Source organism: Equus asinus, chromosome 9 (assembly GCF_041296235.1).
Source record: "Equus asinus isolate D_3611 breed Donkey chromosome 9, EquAss-T2T_v2, whole genome shotgun sequence".
Lineage (NCBI taxonomy): Eukaryota > Metazoa > Chordata > Mammalia > Perissodactyla > Equidae > Equus > Equus asinus.
The window spans coordinates 81,846,740-81,870,034 of record NC_091798.1 but is presented as its reverse complement, the minus strand read 5'-3'; the positions used below and the strand labels follow the sequence as shown (position 1 = coordinate 81,870,034).

Sequence of the window (23,295 nt, the reverse complement as noted above, 5' to 3'; positions counted from 1 at the left end):
GTCTCTTTATATTTAAGAAGAGAGAGTTTCAGGTGGGACTAGTGGTTTGCTTTATTCTATTTTAATTGCACAAGAAGCATTTTTGTAACTTGAACTTCCCAGTAATGAATTCTACTTCTCAACCCAGCCTGCAGCCTGAATTGAAGTTCCCATCAGAAAATTAAAATGTTTGTCTGGATAAAATAACTTCTAAATGAACTCTCTATTTCTTTTCGTTTCTTTTGGTATTTTCTGCAGTGTAGCCCCTCGCAATGATATTAGTTCTAGTGTGGGAAAATATTATAATTGAGATCTGGTAAGTTATTTGCAGACTTCAAGTTTTTCTTTACACTGTGCTGACATTTAGTACAGCCCTGGTGAGGAAAACAATACTACCATTCAGAGCTCTAGACGTAGATTTCAATCGACTTAAGCGGGCACAATGAAACTTGGTCATTCACTGGTTACCCATATTGTGTTCTCAAATTTTCTCTCAGCAAAAGTATAATGACTCAGTATTGTATGGTTGCATAGACAAGGGCTCGGAACAAGAGACACTAGTTTTGTCTGACGGTGTGAGAAAGTCGTGAAGGGATCTTTTCTTCCAGATGGTGTTAAATTCAGCTGCCTTTTTAACATTGGCCTTGCACAGCAATCTGCTGCTCCCCTTTCACAAAGACTGCGCTTGGTTCCCACTAGTTAACATGCATACTCACGCAACCTGCAACTTCACTCCAACTGTTTTACAATGCAGTGGTATGCTAAATAAACTTGATCCGGTTTCTGCCAATGTTAAAACTAGCTTTCAAAGAACTACTTAACTGATATTTACTCTTCTTTTGACTTAAATGTACATGCCTTTGGAATATTTCAGATTTCAAAGAAATATCACCTTATTATAAGGTCACTGTAGAGATGTCCTCAGACACCCTTCAGACCCATGCTTGGATACAGTACCTCTCTTCAACACACACAAATAAAACAAAATGTCATAAGTTTGATGTGTAATAGAAAAAAGAAAAATTGGAACATGTTGCAGCAAGAGCAGTGGAACAGCAAAAAATAAAATGAAAATAATAACATTGAAATGTATTTTTATTGATCGATAAGTCATGTAACATTAGTATGATACAAAGCAAGTTTGATATGACAATGGCAAACACGTAATTATAATATTGTTTATTTTCCTTAGATGTTATATTTAACACATTTACATAAAAGACCAAGATGTAGGCAAAAGCTTCAGTAATTTGACTCCATTGAGTGCTTTCAGTAAACAATAGGTTTCCCCAGCAAACATCTTATTGCCTTAATTGAACCTCCTTGAGAAAGAAAACCACACACTTTGTAATGTAAATGTTAATTGTAGTAGACAATGGTTCTAGGTAAATAGCACCCCTGGACATGAAGTAAATGAAAGGAATACAGGCACTTAACAATGAAAGGTTGTTTGCACAAACAGTGCTTCAAATGTAAATAAACAAGAGTCTTCTCAACGGTCACTACAGTAGTTAAAACTTTGGCACGTGTTCAGCGGCCAAATTGAGAATTTACGTTCATAAAGTCTCTCAGTTTCTAACTGAAATTAACAGTGGTTTTTCAGGCTTCTCCAGTCTGAACTCTTATAAGGAGTTGCAGCTACAAAGGAAATGTAATGCTTTTGAAGAAAAGTTGTGTATTTGGGATTTGGGATTGTCAGTAATCTAGGTCACGTGGAAGATAACAGGCCATTTTGGGCATTTTCTTATTACAGTGTTTGTGTTTGTGTTTATTTTTAAATGCCTATACAAATGTTTGCTTGGTGACACGTGGAAAAATGAAAGGACTTTCATGAAAAGATTACCATGGGGACCTCCCAAAGTTTCTGCTAAGCATAGTCATTTTAGATTAAATAAAAATGGCTGTTTAGAACACATCTAGCTGGGACTATACTAAAACAACCTTTCATCACACTGTTATTGTGGTCACCTTTCTATAGGTTGATGATTTTATAGTTTTACTTCCAGTGTATGTCTACTAGCAGAATTAGGCCAACTTCCTGGATATATCATGTTCAGAGGTAAAGAGCCTGATGAAGTGATAATAATGTCTATTACAGAAGAGATAAGTATTTTAAATAGAACCCCCTTCCCCAAAACAAAAGCCAAAAGGTGGAAGGCCAAAAGTGCGGACTGGCAATTTGACATGAGGGGCAGGCAGTCATGGGACTTGCTTGGAACTGCTTTCTACTAGCTTTCCTTAAATATTGAAAATCTCAAGCAAAGAAGAAAGCCAAACTTAATTATGGCCAGATTAAACAGCGGTTATAAAATTAACAGAATCAGACAGTATGCAGCAGCTACAGACCAGTTGGTGCTGCCATTTGGGAGGCTGCAGATGGCTGTGGGTGGGAAATGCCTCTACTTTCTTAAGCGATGGAGATGAGTATGGTGTGTGCACTTGATGTTTTTTTCATACCCCCACCCCCCAACAGGGCTGTCTGTCATAGGCTGCCGGGCCCGCTTTACCACTTGCCCCCGAGCGTGGGAATCGGAGCGTCCTGCCGTTCACATCTCCTGCATTCCGTTTAGCGGAATCAATTAGGCAAGACAGACCCTCAGATTCCCCACCCCCTTTCCATTTTTGTCAGGTCTATATACGTCCTAATTATTTCAGTTTGGGATGCCAGAGCTGTTTCCTGGATAGACCTGATCATCCTTAAACAAAAAGAGAGGAGGCGCACACGTGGGTTGTGGCGTAAATGTCACTTTCATTTCCAATGCTAGGCGCAGAGTAAGACAGAACATTTTTTTAACACTTTGACAAGAGGGGAGGCGATCTCGTCTCCATCATGTCTTTCTGCTTCAGTAGCTTCCTCAAGGAAACCCTCTTGGAACAGAGAAGCATCTGTCCTTGTATTTTGAATAGAAGAATAAAAATCAGCCTTTGCTTTTTTTTTCTTTTTTTGCATTTTCCCTTCTAGCTCTATGTCCTCAGTAGATACAAATGATTAACCTTCCAGTATAAATTTTCTGAAAGTCTAATTTCATATAATTTGACATACAACCCAAATACATGTAGTTTCCAAGCATCATCTTTCAAATTTTTCAGGGGAGGGGCCTCAGAAGGGAAGAGCCTAAGTCCACATATTACCAAATCGTTTTTAAACTAGGTACCAGACATCTCTACAACAGCTGTCTAAGAAAAAAACCAACCTCATATACAAACTTTTGCCTTAAAGCAAGACAAACTGCGCAAGCCTCTTTCCTCATTAGCACCATACAATTCTCCTTTGCAGCTGTAACAACCCCTCTCCAAGTACCTGGCACCTTTATATTTTGGCATATGCGTCACTTAATTTCCTCTAACCCCACCTTTAATCAAAAGGCAAAAAAACAAAAACAAAGTTAGATTCAATAAGTATTCCTGACCTTTCTGGTTTTTACTGTCTCTCGGTTGTAGTCTCTCATTCTCACACGCTCCCCGGCGATCTTGAAGGAGTTTTTACTTTCGGTTATCTAGCTTTATGAAGACCAATACACTCATACAGCTAGATAACCAAAGATAACAACTCGCTTCCCTCACGCGCCTCTGTCTTCCTTTGATCAGACTCCAGGTCCCGATCTTTCCGACAGCACAGAAGGGTAGTCCTCCAGGATACTCGCCGCGCATAAGATTCCTCCTTGTATGTAAATATGACCTGGTTTCTGTCTGTGTGTGCGGCTAAACATCCAAACGAGATCTGTTGCTTTCAAAGTTTATTCCGAACTTTTTTTTTTCCTTTCAGCAAGTAATCTCCGGCAGCGTTAGCCAACAATTCATCTATTAATATCAGAAAATAAAACCAGCTATTAAGGTGCAGCAAGCGGTTACGAGTGAGCAGCAGCATCCGTCCCTTCACAGGCCTCTATTTGCATTGTAAATTGCTTCATTCTCACGCAAGACTCTTTAGCCTCCCTCTATAGAGACGTATAAAGCCAACGGCAATTTCCAGCGCAGGTTAAGGAGGAAGGAAAAAAACCATCCCATTCTATAGAAGAAGTGACAGCTGATTCAAGGATCTGCTCCCGATCCTTTTGGGTTAGGCACCATGAGCTTTTTACCAAGCGGTGGCAGCTTGATTGCACATATCTTGTGTGTGTGTGTTTTAGGGGGAAGATCCTCGATTTCACAGGGCTTCTAGGCTGGGGAGGAGAAGATGCCGTCTTGCTGGCGTGCTGCTGCCCCCGGTCTGAAAGAAGGAGAAAAAGGCCATCATTGGAGGGGCTTTCACGGCCAAAATGTGGACCAGCCCGGCAAGGTCAAAGGTTCGAGACCGCGGGAGACCAAGGTAATGATGATGTCATGAGAAATCTCAAGTACATGGTTATTGATATGCATCAGTGATCAGCCAACTGCCCCACGCCTGCTGCCCGAGCAGTGGCAGCGGCGGCAGCAGCAGCGGCAGCATCGCAACAAGCCCTATTTTCTCAATCAACATCTCTTCCGCTAGCATTCCCGACTGCTCCTGGAAAAGCAACCCGCGGCCTTTACCTCCTCGGTGCTAGTGTAGATCGCTCTAATATCCAAAGACTGGAAGAAATCTCTCTCTAAGGACAGATAAAAGCATTTCAGATCTGGGAACGTCTTTGCCTGCATTTCTCTTCTGGCAGATTGCATGGGCAGACAGATGAAGGCACTTTGCTATTGCTTAAAGCAGGGCCTTGCTTTCTGGGGCTGGGAATCAGATCTGTATTACGCAGTGAGTCGATGTGTGATTACATTGACAATTTGCTCTGGTGGTGTGTTTTTAATGGCTTCACAGCTCAGGCATGTTTGGTATCTATGTACCATGGCGATAGGGTCACATATTTGGTTCTGTAAGTACAAAGTGAAGGCTCTAAGCAAGCCGAGTTCATCCTGGTTTTTAAAAAATGACTCTCTGTGTAGGGTGTGTGCCTTAAAATGTAGCACAGGTAAATACTGCAGCAATAGTTTCTAATGGTGACCACAACTCTGCTGTAATAAAAATGCCAAGCCTTTGTGTATAGTTTCAAACATCAATTTTCATATAGAAAGACAAAATGTACTAGTCTTCCTTAGGAAATTATGAAAAAAATATTGTTACCTCGTCAAAAAGACAGATAAAACACCTGGATATTAAGAGCATAACTCTACCTCCCACTCTCCCCTCCCCCACCCTCACCTCCACCTTTCTCTCTAGAGCGGAATATTGTTTTATTAATTAGCCTCATTCCTTTTCTTAGGACTTTTCAAAGTGTGAATATGATCACTTAAAAGAGGTTTTTTTCTTTCCTCACCTTCATAATGGGTAATCTATGTCTAATGCATCTATAATATGTATAGTTCTAATGGTCAAATGCTCCTCAACAGAACCTCTAAGGACAGTCCACATAAGATGCATATTCACCATGGGTGAACTTTATGGACTGTTTTCCAAAATTATGAGTTATGTTTGGTGGTGTTACCATTCTTTAAAATATATGCTACAAGCGAATGTCATAAATCTTCATATTCATTTCACACATCACTAGTTTATCACAATACTCTCATTTCTATAGGTTAACTATTCTCCCCAATGACTAAAACACTTTCAGAAATAATGCACACTCTTTCATTAATTCGGTAATTTATTTATTTAGGACGTGAGTGTGACTATGCTTACCAAATTACATACAGAGCATACATATGTAAATCCTATAGAAAAGACTGATGAGTAAAGGAAACTAGAATTGCTAAGAAAAGCTCCCAATCAAGAGTTCAAACAGTATTACACCAATTAAAGACATGATTTAGCAACACAGATGCCAACATTTCCCAAGGTTTTTTATAAATTTACTTTTTTGGTGAGCACTCTAGTCCTGATTATTTAGAAAAGACAAAGTTATGGAAATCACTCATCTATTTTTCCTATCAAATTTTGGTACAAGAAGTACAATTAGAAATGGTGGCATTGGGTTATACATAAAATGTACATGCAAACTACAAACTAGTTCAGAGAAACCCTCCCATAGGGTTACTGTTCCTTCCTGAACTACGAGGTCACAACATAAACTACTGGATAAGAATTGAACACATCACTGTGGCACAGGCCACTTTTGACATTAGGTAAAATCCTAACGAGCTTTGCTGCCTTGGAAGATTGAGAGTATTTTGGCCTTGCTTTCCAAGACCTAGAAGCAGAATCATTAGTGATCTGGCATGTACTAAATAAAACAAGCATATGATCAGATTAATTTAATTCCTTAAGTTAAAACCCCAAGAAATGCCAGATATTTTTAAAATATCTTTTCTGCTTTATATATGTGTGGATGGGGGTGGAAGAAGAGAGCCGTGATGCATGTACGTCTGTGTGTGTTCATCACCTCCATACTTGTGTGACTTTGCAAATTCATGTGGTTATATTTCCACATTTAACAATTAAATGCACTTTTAGAATACAAGTAACTATCATGAAAGCCAAGACACTGAACATATGAGATGCTTCTGCAATTAGAAGCTACAGAAAATACTGTCTTAAAATAGCATCTTCTAAGGCAATGCCACATAGTCATATCAACTGACTCCAAGACTGGCCCCCATTCCTGTCACATATACCCTCATTCATTATGAGAGTCCCAAAAAGTGAAAATAGCCAACACAATGATTATGGGCAGTCTGTTCATTAGCCATATAGCCAATTAAATATTTTATCACTCCATCATCTTTCAAGGTATGGAGAAATAAAAGATACACAGCAAGGCTTAACACTGAGCACCTGATTGTTTTGACTATTGCCAAGGTTCATATGGTGGATTATCATGTACATTTCAAGGACTATATTATTATGTAGGCTGTCAGACAAGTTAAAGAATTGTGCTGCTCTAAAGATTCCTACCAATGTCTGCCACACGTTGTTATGAGCAACTATTAACACCTACCTGTTTTTATTTCAGATATCTTTGCTTTTCAAAAAGCTATTTAGCTGAGCCACAGAATACCTCTTTTGAAATCTGCATATTGAAGGATATACTGAATTCAAATGGCTTGCCTGCTCATTCTCTAATAAATGCCCATTAATGGCCAGCAGATTAGGACGTGATTGTCATGCTTGTTTTCTAATCTTTTTATAGGTTTCCAGATGGCTGACACATGCATTGAAACATCCTGGTTTTCTTGGGAATAAACAATCTCTGCTTAAATTAAAAGTGAAAAGTTATTATTTTCCACATATTTGGATTAGAATTATGCACTCCATAAATGCAAATACATCAGGTTTGCCACTAATATTTAGAACACCTCTCTGAATCCTATGCAGACTACTGCAGAGTATATAAAGAACTGGCGTATCACCGAAATCTCTTTTTAATATTGAATTCGTATGATTCTCATGCATGCAAACCACAGTGCACTAATACAGCCAAGGCTACCATTTTCTCCCTGAAAGCTATTTAATTTACAGTGATTTGTATAGTTCAGGCAAGGTACTTGACTGGCTTACTTTCTAATAAAAGTGTTCTATTATTTCTTCTGTATCCTGAATTTCATTTTTATAGGCAGTTGCAGGTTATGTTTGCATTATTCTTGATATATAATATACAAAAGTTACCTACGGGAAAAAACCCTGCATATATGGGAACTTAGATTTTTCTGGACTCGTATCTATTGCATGAACTGGGAGATATGTAATACACTGCAGGCCTGCCACCCAGTAAATAATATTCTATTTTGATTTTGTACATCACTTTGATTTTATCAAATGTAAATTTTGAAATTACCTTTGGCTGGTTGAACTGTCTATTCATTTTATGCTTCTTTGTAGTCTCATCTGAAAAACAGTGAAGAAAACAAATGTCACAGTTTAAATATATATATATATATATATATATAAAATCATGTCTACATTTGGCTTCATTTAAAGTATTGCAATTAAAATGCCAAGAGATTCCGGAAAACCCCAGTACAATGTATCCTGGGCTTTAGCACCCACAGGGTTAAACATGCTAATTTGCATTTAAATGGAGACATGCATGATAATAGGAATGCAAAATATGCAGAATCTGGAGGGGTTTGGGAAATTAATATTTTTCTTTCTTCTTTGCTTTTCTTTTTGGCTTGGAAGGAAGAGGGACTCTTAAGAAACATTAGGGATTTGAACATTGTAACCTGCCATACAAAAGAGGAGGGAGAGTACTTCCATGTAAGAATTTTAAGACTGGAACAAAGTCGTATTTTCTAAATGTTTAAGAAACTGAATTTCCAGGCCTTTCAAACAATGGGAATCCCTGGATAAATATCTAATCCATTAGAAAGATGCAAATAGTTTACTGTAAGGCCACAGCACGGTGAGATGTGCATTCATATCTATGGCTCCTGATTGGTTATTTCCTCCAGTAAATCAATGAATAATGTAAAACCTGATTGCTGTAAAGTGGTGGATTTTTTTTATTCCCTTCCTCCCATCCCCCCACGACTCAATATTCAAGAAGTCCTGCACTCCCGAAAATTGGTTGCTTTTCTTTCATGATTTTTTTAATGCTTATTGTTATTTTGGAGTGGCAGGGTGGGGCTATCAGTTTTGCAAAATGAAAGTACTGCACTGGTTCAATTATGCTGACCATGGGAGCTCGTTTCCCCAGACAGTGCTCTAATTACTGGTGTCAAGGTGGGGAAAGAGGGTGGTGGGCAAAGGTGGGCCTGAGGAGAGGGAGGAAACTGGATCCGACCCGGCCGTTCTGGGCCTAAGGCAGCTACAGCTCCAAAAGACCCCCCCGGCCGTGGCCGTGACTTGACAGGGCCTCCGGTCTAACTTCTGATCAATTCCACTGCGGCCCTGACCTCTCATGACAGTCCCCCATTCAAGCATCTGGGGTACATTTGCAAGAGAAAATCACACAGACACTAACGCAAATACGTTGCCTGGGTTCCCACCGCCCTGGTTCCCTCAGACAATTCCAGGCCAAGGAAGGAAGGTCTTGCCTCCCTCTGCCGGGTCTGGGCTCCAAGCAAACCGCAGAGACCGGGCTCTGCTCGCATACCAGAAGCGTCTGAAACGGAAAAGCTCCAAGTCCCAATAACTAGCTGCTATGGTTGCATCTTGATCACAGTTTGAACTTGGGATAACCCTGTAAAGAGGCCTCTCGCTTTCCAGAATCCAAAAGGCAAAGAGAGAAAGGAAGTGGAAATCCACCAGGTCTACTTAGTTACTGTACGTAAGTTTCTACTGGAATCCAATCAGCCCCTCACTTCACTGACAGGTAATTGCAACTTCGAGGTGGTTAAAAGAATTATTCGAAATGCGAATCCTGAATCCAGGAACGCAAAAAACAATTGTATCTGGCTCTAGATTTACGAGAGCAAAGTCCTACCGCCACCAGCATAAAATCACATACAGAATTCCCCTTTCCAACGCGAAATTTTCTCCTGAGTTGTCTGGCCTCTCTCTGCAATTGGGGGTCAGGCAGCCGGATAATTAACAGTCTTGGTTCAGACAACTCAAGAGATCAACAGGTTTGGCATCCGAGACTCACAGTCAATTAGCTGAAGCAAAGCCCCGGCCTGGCGCTCGGAGCGGCCCGCTGCGGGGCTCTGCGGGCACCGGCAGGCTGGCGAGGCGAGGAGCGCGGCGCGGGCCGCGGCGGGCACTGCTGGCCCGCGCCGCCGGCCGCGCTGCCGCCTGCGGGCCGCCACGGTACTCACTTGCTCTCCTCCCTGCGCCAGGCACTGCTGCCCCTCAAATCCAGCTGGGCAGGAATCGAAGCGCCGGCCAGAAGACAAGATCCAGAGTCACAGGGCGGCCGCAGGACATACACAGGCTCCTTTCGGCGTCTCAAAAAAAGAAAATTGTTTTTTCAGATCATTCCTCTCCTTAGCACATTTAAAACTGCCGCTCACTTCCACACGGTGATTCTTGCTTGATTGCGTCTAAAATAGTTTAAACGGATCTTCCCCTCTGGGAAGAGAGAGAAGGGCGCAAAAGACGAAGGAGGAAAAAAAAAGCCAACTTTTCCCCCCCACGCCAGGCACTTGCTCCGTGAGCCTCGGAGTGGAGAGTGAAGTGGTGTGTGCGAGGCTCGGCAAGTTTTTGGGGGGGCTGTCCAAGGTCTAGTCCAGCCCCCTCTGCCGAGGAGGACGTGCTCTGAAACTCAACCAATTTCCCCACTGCTTTTGTTACTGATGAACTGAAGCCCTATTGTTCATCCATTGCCACGGTCTTTTTCAGTCCCCACACTACGTTCTGCGTTGCCAGAGATAATGAATTTGCACCCAAACCTCTCATAGTCCCCTCCTGACAGACGGAACAAATTAGAAATGTCTCGTCTGAAGGAGGGCAATGGCTACATTTTCCTATTGTAGGATGCAAAGCACACATTTCTTTGGAAACTTCTTTTGCCTTTTCTACCTTTTATTTTCTTCTCCCTCTTTTTCTTTTTTCCTCCAGTTTTTTTCCCCTCTTGATTTCTTTAGACTTTTTTTTAAGAATAGCCCTGTCTTGTTTTTCCAATGCACCATTTTATGTAACTTGTGGATCTTTTCTACCTTCCTTCCTTCTTTCCTCTCCTTTCTTTTTTAAGGACTCCCTTTGCAATTTTATTTACAAACTTGGAGAACGACCTTTTGACTTGCAGACTTTTTTTTTTTTAAAGAAAGGTCTTTTGGTTCAAGTCCCCCTTCCTCACTCCTCCCCCTCTTTTTGTTGTGGTCGTTAATATGTTTGGCTAAAGACAAGAAATACATTATAAGGATTTTTATTCTTTAAACTCCAGAGCTATTCAAAAGGTACCCAGGATGCGCCATAGGGGTTATCTATTTGAGGGGGAAGAAAAAGCGTGTGTGTGTGTGTGTGTGTGTGTGTGTGTTTTCCAGGGATGGAGGCAGAGAGATGTGGGAGGGTGTGGGTGGGAGTGTGCAGGGAGAGAAGGGTGGGGGCCTTGAGGGGAAGGTGGGCTTCCTGGAGCACGAGCGGGGAAGCTGTCAGGGGTGTAGGCACGAGAAGGAAGGTGCAAGAATGCGTCTGGCCGAGGGTGTCTTGCACCCCCGGGCCTGTTCGCGCGCCTGGCCCGGGCGAAGCCTGGGCGCGGGTGGCTGCGCGCGCGGGCTCTGGTTCCGAGCCTGCGCGCGTGCGACCGGGGCGGGAGGGGGCCTGTAAAAATGCAGACGAGCGGCCCGTATGTAAATACGGCCCGGGGGGAGCGCGGAGGCGGTAATGAGAGCGGCGGGCGCGCGGCCCCGCCAGCGGCCCCCAGCTTTCCCGCCAAGTGCAGCCGGAGGACAGACAGCCATGCGTGTCCTTGGCGGGAGGGCCCCGCCCGCCGCGCGCGCCCGCCCCCCGCGCACACGCACACTCTCTCTGGCAGGCGTGGGGCCCTGTGGCCACGAGCATGTCAGGAAAACAAAGCTAGGGCTGCGAGGTGGAACGAAGAAACGGCGGCCTTGGCGGCCAAGGGCAGGACTGGGAAGCCGAGACCGCGGCCTCCGGCGCTCCGTGCTGGCCAGCCCGCGGCTCTGCCCTCCGCCCCCCGCTCCGCACGGCCCCGGCCCACAGGGGGCCGAAGACCATTTCTTGGCCGCCTAGAAGAGGGTGGCGAGCAGAGGCGGGGGCGGCTGTGCACCGGGAGGTGCTGGCGGCCCCCGCCCGGTGCGCGGGCACGCACACGCCGGCGCGCCCGGCCCGAGGGGCGGTCTGGAGGCCTCCCTGCCGCCCGGCCGAGAGCCACGGCCACCGCGCCCGGACTGCGGAGCTCCGGGAGGAGAATACACCAGGCCGAATCCGGCGAGGCGCGTCCCGGGCTGCGGCCCCGCAACGCCTCGCACCCCAAGGCCCCCTCCGCAGACAATGTAATCGGAGGGCCTGGCTGTGCAGAGCCCTCGCCGCCCCCTCCCCCCCTGCCATTCAAATGCGTGAGACTCGAACTCCAGCCCAGGAGCTCTGGCCTAGATGGCCCCGCAGATAAGTCCCAGAGTGGCCGTGGGGAGCCACTGATCTCTCTCTCCTCTCGCTCACAGCGCCTGCCTCGGTGCTCACCCGCCCAAGCACCTCCCCAACACACACACACACACACAGGACACTCCCATCACATTACAACGCACGCTAATGGAACGGCTGTAATGAAGCCGACGCGCATAACAAGTGCACAGGTAAACAGGTACCGAAACGAAAAGCCCCCACCAGTCGACTGGGCGATTTACCTCTCCCTACTGGAAACACGTGTAGCTTATCGTGTTTTAGGAGTGATTTGCTGTTGTCTGAGGTCTCCCCCTCCTCTTCTTGTGGAGAGAAGCCAAAAAAAAAAAAAAATCATGTTCCATTGTCAGAGTCTTCTTTCTGATAAGCTACCCGAGCATTGGTCTAAAACGTTTGGGGATTTGCTTTGGTTTATCTGTTGGTTTTGGTTTGTTGTTTTGGGGTGTGTTGTTTTTCTGAGGACAGCAAGAGAACGTGTATTTGGTGGGGCTGGAGGCGCAGGACGAGAGCCTGCGCGCGCGGCCGCAAGGCTGGTGAGGCTGGCAGCCGGGCAGTGGAGAGAGAAGGCGGTGGCTCGTCCTCCCCCGGGGTCGCCACGGGCCCCCGCGGCCCCCTCGGCCTGGGCTCGGCCACCGCGCTGCCGCCGCCACACTGGCGGGCTCCGCCGGCTGCCGCTCCGTGTTTTCCCCCATCCCGGCTTCACGTTCAAGGTTTAGCTGCGAGGTCACGTCCATTGACGTCAGCTCCCTGTCTCCCTCTACGTCCGGCTACATTTACATACATCAAGGAAATTAGGGCATTAAAAAAATATGCAAATCCTGCGCGAAGAGGAGCCGGTGCATTCCTGGCGCGATCGCCTTTTATTGAAGCTTTTAATTAAAGGGGCCAGTTGGCGAGCCCCTGAAACAACCGCCAAAACCCCCAAAAGAGAAAAATAAACGCTGTAGCCTTCGGGAACGGTTGTTTCGGCTCCTGTTCTGTGGGCGGCTGAGGACCGCCGGCTGCCCGGCTCGGAGAAGAACAGGTTAGAGGAGGCAGCTCCAGCCCATGCATAATCAGGGCTCCGCGGCGCCTCCATTCTTTCCTCCTCCTCCTCCTCCTCCTCTCCTCCTCCACCTCTCCTCCTCCTCCTCCTGCTCCCGCTCCTGTTGGTTCCAGCGTGTGTTATTTTTAATACTGATGCATATGTAAAGATATATTTGCATTTTTTAATTCGCGAAAAGTTCAGGTTGTATCGTTTTGTTGATCCTCCACCCCCCTTTTTCTGCTATCTTATTATGTCTATCTGTCTCTCCTGTCCCTTTCTGTCTGTCTTTATTTTTTGGCGAGTGTCTGCTGCTGTCTCTTACTAGATAATATGCACAGTTGCCTCCCTGCTTCTGTTTATTTAAGGCTCCAAATATGCACATCTGTCATGTATGTAATGCCAGCTGTATAACCTCTTGGTTTGGTCATAAAAGAAAAGACACATTGTTTTTTTTCTTTCCTGATATACCCCCTTGATCGGCTGTAATGCCCATTGCTCAAGGCTCAAAGTTTGTCTAATTAACTTCATATTAGCAAAAACACAGTTCGGGCCAGTGCATTTGAGATAATATAGGTATAAAGGGAAGTGACTTGAAAGATTTCTAAAGAATTTCTTTGCTGATTAACAGAGAGCTGCGGCATTCACTGCCTTACTGCTCTCTAGCATTTCTTCTTGCAAAAAAAAAAAAAAATCTATTTTAAAATCTGTAGACACAGGAACGGACAGCCTTCTGCAAGGAAGACATTTTCAACCATGTTGTACCTTATCTGCTGCATTCAAAATTTATTGTTTCATTTTTATCTTAATATGGCTGGAAAAAAAGGCACATTATCTTGACCGAAAAACACCCTTAATTCCTGACTTTGAAATAAAAACAAATAAACAAAACAGTTGACTATATTAATCCAGTTGATTTGCCCTAAAATACACAGGCCTTGAGTTAGATTTCAAGCAATGTAATCTTGTTTATAAGGTCGGATTTTCCTTCTTGGCAATATATCTGTTCAGCACAATGGCTTTTGAAAAATATATATGTGTAAAGTCCACTTTTTAAATTCCCCCAAAGCTATCATTTTAAAAAGACTGAATCCATAATTGCATAGCCACAAAGAACCGCAAATATGCACACATGCAGCTTAATCAGTTAAACAAGTCCAAGTACATGCACATGTAATTAGTTTTCTTATGAATGACTTACCTGCAAAGAAAGACTCAGCCCTCCCCAATGGCTTTCATGTATAAATATTCACAGGTATTTTCCCCCATTTTAAACCTAGAGCTGTATGCCATCTTTCATGCTGGACTATCCAGCATCCATTTTTGGCACCCTTAATTCTTATGGCATTTCCAGCCTTACCTCTGGCTGTAGTTTTTCCAAGCCTACACTAAAGTGCTCATATGATATGTCACCCAATAAAAAGTGGTCAGATGGCTACACGTAAAACATTAAAAAACGGAAACACACTCATCCTTTAGGTTTGCCCTTACCTTGCCATATATAGCAAGATTACGTTTCCTAAAGTACATTTTCAGCACATTTTATGACTAGTTGCAGGATTCCACAACTGATTGCAGAATTGCCGGTTTCTGGGGGGCACCTGGCTGAGTGAAACAATTCGGCAGGTTAAATGTCTCTCCGAGTTTGGCTGCAATTCAATCGTGCGTGGCGGTTTGTTCCTGCCTGGACTCTCGCACATACCTGCCCGCCTTTATACAGGCATCAGGACAAACACATCGGCCACATTGCAGGGCATACAGTGGCGGTGCATATATTTAGATGGTAGTAGCAAGGAATGTGTGCATGTAGGGATGTCTGTGCATGCATGTGTGTACAGACGCATGTGTGCGTGTGCGCGCGCGCGCTGTGTGACAAGAGACACAGAGAGGTACACCTCTTATCTCTGATCTCTCTGTAATCTCTTTTTCTGTGTCTAATCTCCCTTATTGGCGCATGGTAGTAACCTGAAGCATCTGAACCGGCACCGTCACTGCCGTGTGCGCACTGTGGCTTACCCCGGGGGCCGATGGCTCGGTGGCTCGCTGGTTCGGTGGGTGTTGTGGCGGAGGGTTGGTAGTGCCGCTGCCGCTGCCGCGGCGGGTCCGGGTGCTCTGTCCCAGCCCGGCAGCCGAGCGCGCGGTGCCGGAGCCCCCTCCCACCCCGCCCTCACCCCCATCCTCCCCTCCCCTCTGCGCCTCCCCCCCCCCCCACCGCCCCACATTACCATATGGAGGCCGAGTCCCTGCGAATCACAGCAGCAGCGGGCGGCATTTGAATAAGCCCTGCAACCCAGCGCAGACCCCAACTCCTCCGCAGGCAGCGTGCCCTGCACCAAGGGCCACCACTCCCGCCGGTAACCTGGCAGCGGCCGACACCTCCCCAAAGTGCCCTAGGCGCGCGGAAGAGAGGGTGCTGGGCCTCCCACTTGCTACTTTTATATTAACTTGACTGATAGGATCAGACAATAAATGGGGGGGGGACAGAGAGAGAGATACACACACAGAGACGGGATGGGGGGAGGGGAGAGAAGAGGAGAAGAGGGGAAGAAGAGAAGGGTAAGGAAAGAGGAGAGGCGCTGTGGCGGGGGATTGTAGGGGAAGGAAAAGGCAGCCTGAGGAAGGGGGAGAAAGCGGGGGAAGGAGCCCGAAGGGGCGAGTGAAAGAGAAGAGTAAAATGGGGAGGGAGTGGGATAACGATGGGAGGGGGGGAGATACCCAAATATCTGAATTTGGACTTTCCAAGCTAAAAATACTACCTCACTGAACTTCACAACCTCCAGTTAGACACGTGTTTCTCCCCCCTCCCACGTCACCGAATGATTAATTTGCTGTCTCAATCAGAAATAATAATTTAGAATTGTATAGCAGATACAGGATTTAACGGAAAGGAGCCAATTTTGTGAAACATACCAAAAGGCGTGACATTTAAAGATGATGTTGGCCACCTCACGTTAAACAATTAAAGCTTGCCTTGAAGACTCAGGCACTTGCCCAGCCTTGTCCTCCGAGACAGGGAGACCGAGGCGCAGAGTCAACAACAAGATGTGTTCCGAAATATTTTGGACTTTTCTTTCTTCCTCTTTGATATTTGATTCTTACATTTTTCTTCTTTAGAATTGATTACGTTTACCAAAAAATACAGGTAAAGTGTGGGTCTTTTTGTTTTTACTGCAAAATATCCCCACATTTTTACTGAAGATATAATTTTAAACGTTAGTTTAAATACATAGCCGGTTCCATTTTGCATACTAACTCTTTCAATAACTCGAGGTTCTGAATTTAGCGTTTTCAATGCAGTCTCAAAATCGGAGCAGTACGAAACAATCAGAATCAGAATGAAATCTCCAGTCACCTATACGATGTACCCATTGTAAATGTCTCTCTCGGTATTCACAAGCCAAACCACCTCCTTTTGAGACACACAAAAAGAACGCTTCTGATTAATAACCTCTTACGCGGCACACTGAGGCCGAAGGCAGGGAGCCGCAGGACGCCAGAGAAGGGCGCAGAATTCTCAGTGCCTAGAATTTCAATACCGATTCCAAAGATGTGCTAACTGCTAGGTTTCCGAAGGGGAATAAAGCTTGGCAAGCAATGCTTTCGGGGAAGACAACCACATCCAAACCCTGGCTCCTTCGTGGGCCGGGGGAGGGGGGCGGTCGCCGTTATCCGGCCTTTCCGCGTGCAGACGTGTGTACACGATGGTATGTAGCTCACGTATGTGGCTAGGCCCAGGTTGCTTTCTTTTCTTTTTCTTCTTCTTCTTTTTATTTATTTTTTTGAGGCAAGAAATTGAAACCGACCCACTCTTTCTGTTGGCTAGCTCCCAGGAAGTTGGGATTTCAACCTCTTGTTTGTTTTTAAAGCTAGTGTGGTTGAATGCCCCGGCTCGGGATTTTCCTGGGATGCTCGCAGTGCCCAGTCGCTGCCCACAGCACAGGAAAAGAAGAGAAAGGAGGGCGAGTGGGTGGCTTCCAGCCGCTTCCGTCGGGGCCCCGCGCTTCGCCCCAACACACCCTTCTTGTTTTCCTCTCCCCGAAAGCGCTCCCTTAGGCCGGCCAGTGTCGCTGCGGTCGTGGCCAGGTGAGCTAGGGGACGGTCCTGGGGGGCAGCGGCCCTCTCCCCGGAGCTCTGGTGTGCTGGGAACCCGCCGGGCGTGGAAGGCTGAGTGGTGCGGGGGGCCAGCGCGGGGCTCCTGGCTCCGGCCAGCAGGGGAACAGCGACACCTACTGGCCGCGCAGGCACTGCGTCGGGGCCGTCGGGGCGGCCCTGGGCTGGGGGTGCCCAGCTGCGTGGACTTGGGAGACCCTAGTACTCTGCGCCCGGGGCTCGGCCTGCCCCTCCGGGCCTCCCCTGCCCGGGGGTAGGCAAAGCCTCCGCCTCTAGAGATCCCCTAGGGGGACGGTAGGACGCGACTGAACGCTCTCGCGGGCACACTCGCCCTACAGCCTGAGGCTCTTTCTTCTGGGGAACCAGAGGGACCCGCAGATGCAGTTGGCCACCGTCTCCTGGTTTTATGAAAGACCCAGGCGGAGGTTGGAGCCCTGACCTCTTTGGGTTCATGACCCAGGCCTCTTCTCCACCACCCCCATTTCAGCGCTGACTAAAGATGATATCTTTACAAATTAGGAACCGAGGAGAGTTCATTATCCTCCCTTAAGAGGGGAAATGTGCGAGTCAAGGACACAGCCTCACACGCAGCGGCTGACGCCAGGCACGCGGGCCGGCCGAGCCCTGCGGCTCGCCAGCCTCAGGCACCTTGAGCGCGCCCTCGCCGCCGCCCGGATCCAGATTTGGCAGCTCTCCTTTGAGAGTTATGATCTTCTTAATTACACCGGAAGTAAAGGCAAATTTGGGGCGGTGGTGGTATTTTTGAGACCTAAGGGTATATATGGATCCTGCTAATAAATGCTTCGATTGTTGGCTTCGGTTAGGAAAGATGAGAGAGGGTGCCAAGGGATGGCGAGGCCCTAGGAAAACCTAGAAAGGATGAGGATGGAAAGAATAGAATCCAATTCGTGGATTCTAGATTTACTTTCTCGTATCAATCTTTTATGTTCAAGCAAATGGACATTTCATATGAAAAGGAGATGTAGGTGGTCCCAGCAGTGGACGGAGGAAGGAGGGGTTCGAAGCCGCCTCTTGCCCCCACATGCCTCCGCTTCCTGTATTAGGTTCTGAGGTTCACCTGGGCCTAAGAAACGTGACTGAGTATGATTTGGGTGTTAACTTGCTTCGATATTAAAATATATCCCTTCTCCTAGAAAGATTGGGCTATCTGAACTAATTTGAATCCCTAAGATTTTTCCCTTTAAAATATTACTAAAAATCCCAGGATTGAAAAAAACCTTTCCACTGAAAATTCGAGTTCATCTTGAAAATTATTGTCCTTTGGATCTAGAGTCTAAAGTGTTTTGAGGAAAAGGGGAGGAGGGAGTCTTGTTAGGGCTAAATTTTTGTCTGCATTTTCTACAATTGCAAAAGTTTTGCTAATTCTGTTTGTTCAAATAAAATTGGAATCTCTTAGTGCCCCTAAAGTCAAGAGTTTTAGATCCAGTCTCTTCCTCTTTTCTTATTAAAAATATCTCTAAAATGCTCAAGAAGCCTGCTCCTCAACTCAGTTTTGCAAGTGTTTTTTCTTTTTTTCTTTTCCTGCAAGTGTATCTGAATGTGTTCTGATATTATATGAATTCACATCCCAGGGCAGGCTCATAGCAGTTTGTATGATGTATGAATAAACCTGTATTACTAATAATGAACAAAATAGAGCTATATCCTAGTGGCATTTCTCTCAATGAATCCTGCACCCCATTGCATATCAAAGCCAACTTTTTTCTTGTAAAATGGAAATTTTCATAGGAAAAGAAAATGACTACAGAAAAATTAAATGACACTGGTCACACCACAAGCACCCATCAACCAAATCCAGTTCAGAGCTATCTTGGGGTATTGAAAGCACCTTGAAAAATGCAGAGGTTGAATTTTTTTCCTTTCTTGGGTAGCATTAGGTTTCTAGAATGTAGCTTTAATTTTAACTAGAAAATCTTAGCTCTAATGGGTTCTCACTGTTTCTTTATATTCTTTGGCTTTATTGAGTCTAAAAATTGTTGATTTAGCATTAAAGAAAATAGTAAAATAGAATTTAAATGTCAAAAATGGTGGAATTTCTCTGTATACTTAATCACCCCCCACCAAGCATAAGTATATTAAACCCTAATTAAAGGAATGTTTCTTGATTTAGGACAGAAAATTAGGCCAGTGAAATCGTTTCTGATTCCACAAGAAATGTGAATGTATGCATATTATTATATTATTTGTAATATTATATATATATCTTCACAGTTGTTATAGTGATGTGTGTATGAAGTAAGGGTGGAGACAAGGTTTCTCATTCTGTTTAGGTCCTCCTTAATATATTTCTCTTTTAATTCTTCTTATTTAGCAAGAAAATTAAGGAATGAAGACAGGCTAAACCGTCATTAGACTGTGTCTGTGTTCCTTTGTCACACCTGCCCTGCCTCTGGGCTCGCCTGGGAGGGGGTGTGTGTGTGTCTGTGTGTGTATGTACTTCCTTTCCTGCTTGTTGAGGAGCATGAAGGAAGGGAGGGATGCAAGGATGGGAATATTGATCAGAAAGGCACATCACTGCATGCAAAAACGAGACGGCTACATCCAAAATCCCGTAAATCCCAGCTAGAGGGTTATCTGGGGAGGGGTAGCTGGCAGGCCGATTGCATAAATGGCTTGGGGAGAGGGGAGAGGCTCCCTGCGTCTGGAGCGGCCTCCCTTTCAGCTGCGGTGAAATCCGCAGGGGCTCCATGACGTTTGGCTTCTGGGAGTAGAGCTCCAAGGACACCTGTGTGCATCTGGTTGGAGACAGGGATGTGTGAGAGTGTGCGTGCGTGTGTGCATGTGTGTAGGGAGGAGTAGGCGCTTCATCAAAATTCATTTGAAAAAATATCGATCCTAAAATTCTGCCATGTCGTCAGTTGGAGTCAGGCACCAAGGTCACTAACATATCCCAGGTTCACTCACAGACCACAGCAACATTATTGCTTTTGATGGTACGAATATGGCTTCTTTCATGTCTTCGGCTCTTTATGGTACTTCCTTAGAGCGGGGCGAGGCTCTAGCCTCTCCCTCCTCCCTTCTCGATCCCCACAAACAAAACCATTCTACCACTTGAGCCATCTGCCGCAGGTGTAATGGATGGCAGGGGGCCGACCTAACCACACTTCAGTCTCTTCTAGGTCGTCACCGCTCTGCACCAAACAAATGAGTCCTGTTTCGCCACTAGGGTGCCGAGGTGGATGGTGGATGCTGGCCCCCGCCCCTGGCAGCGTTCGGCGCTTAGAAACCAGAGCCAGCTGACAACACACGAAACACACAGGCACAGAGAAAACGCCGAGCCAACGCGCGCTCCCTCTGCCCCCTCCCGCTGCTCGCTGTACACATGGAGGACACGTACACAGCCTTTACACATTTAAAAGCCCTCGCGACTCTCTCGGAATTCTTGGTTACTTATGACGGCCTTCCCTACTGCACATAGCCCCTGGTGTGTGTGTGTGTGTGTGTGCGCGCGCGCGCGCGGGCGAATGTGCGTGTGTGTTTAAAATGCTTATTGGTAGGTCATCAGCAGCTGATCAGATATAGTAATCCAATAATCTTTTTGAATTCATACAATTTTTCGTTAAAGATAATTTTCTGTTTTTAAAGAAAAACTGTCAATTTCCTGCTCAAGTCTCGGGTTCCCAGTTTCGGTTCCAGGGAACCGCAGAGCTCCGCAGACCCCGCCTTGACAAACTTTCCCTTTCCAAGGTTTGAGCGAGGCGCAAACTGTCACTTCATGACAGAACAGGGGCTTATTTGCACGCAGGTGTGTAAAAGAAGGGAGCTGTGAGAACGCGCAGCATAGGGAGGGAAATTGGGTAGCTGGGAGCCTCCCGTGGTGGCTTGGAACGCTGGCAAGACGCACAGAGTGCTCCAGGGCAAGAGCTCGGGGTCCAACCTCCCAGGCGCTCAGCATCCTCTTGGCCCCGGCCCTCCGGCTCGAGCCCTGCCCGCCGCCCCCGACCTCCGCCCGCCGCTCGCACACCACCTCCATTTTCATCAACATTTGAGCAGCCCCAGGTAACGGTGCCCATCCTTCCGGCCTGGGCTATGGGCGGAGGCTGGACCTGCCGGGAATCGAACTCCGCTGGCCCCAGAGTACTTACCTCGAGCGAGGCCCTGGCAAATGGTGGCCCAGAAGCGTCAAGTTTCCTCTCCCAGCCGTTGTGCCAGATTTCCCTTCCTGCCTGCCGCTCCCCTCGGCAGGCTCGCCTCTCTCTCTCCCTTTCTCTCTCTCTCTCTGTGTCACACACGAGGATTACTTGTGACTTTTAGAGGCAAAAGCTTGCTTATTCAGAGGAGAGAGGGAGGGGAGAGGGAGAGGGCAGGGAGGCGGGAGGGAGGAGAGAGGGGGGAGAGAGAAGTAGAAGGGGGATGGAGGATGAAGAGGAGGTGGAGAATCAGAGGTAGTGAAGGCGTAGGTAGAGGAGGAGGAGGAGGAGGAAGAGGAGGAGGCATGGGAGGGGTAGGGTGGAGTAACCGAAGATGGGCTGGGATGGGACGGCGAGGAATAAATTGCTCCCCACCCAGCTGCAGTGCGACGCCCCCAGCGTCCCAGGGGAGCCGGTGCGTCAGATCGCGGCTGGCCAAGGCGGGGCTGTACAAAAGCGCCGCGGGACCCCCTTCGCGGGCTTCCACCCGGGCAGCCCGAGCGCCGGAGGCCGCTCCACGCTCGAGCTCGGACCGCGGAGGGCTCTTCTCCGCCCGGACAGGGGTGGCTGTCTAGGGGTTCCAAGCTCCACGGAACTTTGCTTTCATTCCCGGGCGCCTGGCCATCCTCGCCTGCGTCTCACACAAGAGCTGGAAGCCCGCGCAGCCCTCGCGAGTCCTCGCCCTGGCCGCCGGCGCCCACCTTAGCCGTAGCCCCCGGCGCGGGCGCCGCTCACTCGCGGCTCATCCACAGCCCGGGCTCAGCCTCAGCCCCGCATCTCTGTTCACATTTGGGGCACCCCCTCAGCTTGTTTTTACAGAGGCGTGTGTGTGTGTGTGTGTGTGTGCGCGTGTGTGTGTGTGCAGCGCGCACGCTCCAGGCTAGAAAGAAGGTGAAATCCTGGCACGAAAAAGTAGCTTCGGTCTCCTGCAGCTTGGAGCCCACGACCAAGTTCGATCATATCTAGTATTCGAGATTACAGTTCGAAGCAAGGATCAAGGCGGGAGCTCACCGGATCATTTCAACTGAATTTCTATACAGCAAGGATTGTTTATTATTATTATTATTATTAACTACAAAAATAGCCTAAAAAAAAATAAAGTGTAGTTGCAGAGAAAGACGCGGAGCATTTTTAGCAATGGTCAGGAACCAAAAGTGGTTGAAATGGTTTTCTGGGACAGGAGCATCCACGAGGGATAAAGGTGGAAGCCTCAGACTGGTAGAAAACCGAATCATTACGTGACGGGATTAAAAATAGGAGCATGCTTTTCAACATAGACGACCCATTAGTTCTCTGTTAAATGCATTAAGCCAGCTCCATGGAATGATTACATGGCAGCTTTTAATGGACAAACACGGGGATACCACAGAGGGTGCGCACAAGTGTTTATAGATAACTCTCTGTGTACACACACACATTTATAAGGAGAAAAAGTTTGAACACCAACGCTCTGAACTCAAATGCCCTGTGTATTTTCTCAAACAGCCATCCCTTAAATGTGGTAATTTTTCCTCCGCATTTCCTTGCTGACCTGTAGATGCGACATTATAGTTATACGTTATACAGCAGGCTACCAGGATCGACAAAATAATTCTGCTTACATTTCTCGTGGATGGCACGTCACAAAATGCCAGAGGGGGAGGGGAAAGCTTGAGGGGCGGGAAGAAGAAGGCTTTTATTAACAATTATATTCTCCCATAGCAGTTTAATTTAAATAATAGCAGTGATGTCACGGTAACCATCCTCCTTCTCCCACTCCATTGAAATCACTGCATGGTTTGGTGAACAATGCATTTGTATATTTAGTCAAGGGATTATTATTGCTATAGAGTTATAGATCTGTCCTGTGGCATAAAAAATCTCTGAACATTAAATTGTTGAACATTTGGCATGTTTTAGAACCCGTTTACTTGCCAAATCTTGTTCCAGAATAAGGATGATAAAATGTTGCTAGTTTGTGCCCACCCTAGTTTTGGAGGAAAATGAAACAAACGAAGTTGTTCTTTGAAAATTATGTTCGTTGTAGGGCAAATAAATATATTTCCCTTTAAGAAAACGAGCCAGTGCTCAGTCTATTAAATGAGGACCATGTTTTACTAATCCGAAGT

At 46.5% G+C, this 23,295-nt stretch overlaps 1 long non-coding RNA gene across 1 annotated transcript; it reads right to left on the bottom strand.

Annotated features, from left to right (window-relative positions):
- Positions 1-1,056: 1,056 nt before the first annotated feature.
- LOC106841210 (uncharacterized) lies at positions 1,057-21,548 on the bottom strand. Its single transcript, XR_011505966.1, has 4 exons — positions 21,143-21,548; positions 9,637-9,765; positions 7,716-7,765; positions 1,057-4,189 (listed from the first exon to the last, which is right to left on the bottom strand). It is a non-coding gene; the product is annotated as an uncharacterized lncRNA (long non-coding RNA).
- Positions 21,549-23,295: the final 1,747 nt, after the last annotated feature.